The 1,075-nt window shown below is 39.6% G+C and overlaps 1 pseudogene; it reads right to left on the bottom strand.

The window, feature by feature from the left end:
• Positions 1-499: 499 nt before the first annotated feature.
• On the bottom strand, positions 500-599 carry LOC119059718 (uncharacterized; annotated as a pseudogene).
• Between the last annotated feature and the right edge of the window lie 476 nt (positions 600-1,075).

Here is a 1,075-nt window from a genome sequence, read left to right as displayed (position 1 = left end):
GTTTTATTATTCTTTAGAGTTGAACCAGTTTAAGTGTCTACTAAGATGTCAAAGAATTCTGCTGTAGCTTCGTAGGTATAAAAGATAAAGGAACGTGGCCTAGCATTTCTAACAGTCAATCTCACCGGTGAGGTACATTTTCCAGAGAGCCTTATTTAGCATATTTTAATGGTTATTGATATTTATAATCCAGAAAGGATTAAGATTTACTCAGCCCTGGCTGGTGTGGCTCGTGGCTAGGGTGCCAGCTTGCGAACCAAAGGGTCCCTGGTTCAATTCCCAGTCAGGGCACATGCCTGGGTTGTGGGCCAGGTCCCCAGTAGGAGGCGCATGAGAGACAACCAAACATTGATGTTTCTCTCTCTCTCTTGCTCCCTCTCCTCCCGTCTCTCTAAAAATAAATAAATAAAATCTTTAAATATGAAATAATGTTTTTTAAAAGATTTATTCAAATAATAGCTTATTTGATGTCTTATTCCTTTTTTTTTTACCTGCTTAAAAAAATATGGAACACTTCACAAATCGGCATGTCATCCTCGTGCAGGGGCCATGCTAGTCTTCTCTGTATCATTCCCATTTTTACTTGCTTTTAAATTGCACATGTACTCAATAGAATACATCCAGAGTATTTTAAAGTAAAACTCAAAATTCTATCACTTCACTTATGTTTATTTTTTATTTTATTAAAAAAATTTTATAATGGGGAATCACAGGAGGGCATGTTCTTCCTTGGAGGACGGCCCTTCCAGGGGCTTCCTAACCGGCCATTGACTAGGCCTCTTCTACCCCTGCCTCTTTGACAAACGTGTCCTCAAGCTTCAGTCCATGACTCTTTAAATGTCTTCTAAGTTTGGCTCTAGTCTCCTTAAAATGTTCTGCTGCTCTGGGCACCTACCACTTTAAAAAGTTTCAGTCTGCTAAAATCCTCTCCTCGAGTGTCTGCTCAGTCCCGGGCATCTGTGCCATCAAATCTCTTCTCTTTGGGGTGACTGTCCCTTTAAACGTCTACCTTATCCTGCGTCCTGGCCCCTTTATTTTAATTTTTTTAAAAAACTCAGAATTGTATCACTTTACT

The sequence above is a fragment of the Artibeus jamaicensis genome, unplaced genomic scaffold (assembly GCF_021234435.1).
Source record: "Artibeus jamaicensis isolate MK-2021 breed Jamaican fruit bat unplaced genomic scaffold, CSHL_Jam_final contig_490, whole genome shotgun sequence".
NCBI classification, from domain to species: domain Eukaryota; kingdom Metazoa; phylum Chordata; class Mammalia; order Chiroptera; family Phyllostomidae; genus Artibeus; species Artibeus jamaicensis.
This window is presented reverse-complemented; position numbering and strand designations above follow the sequence as displayed.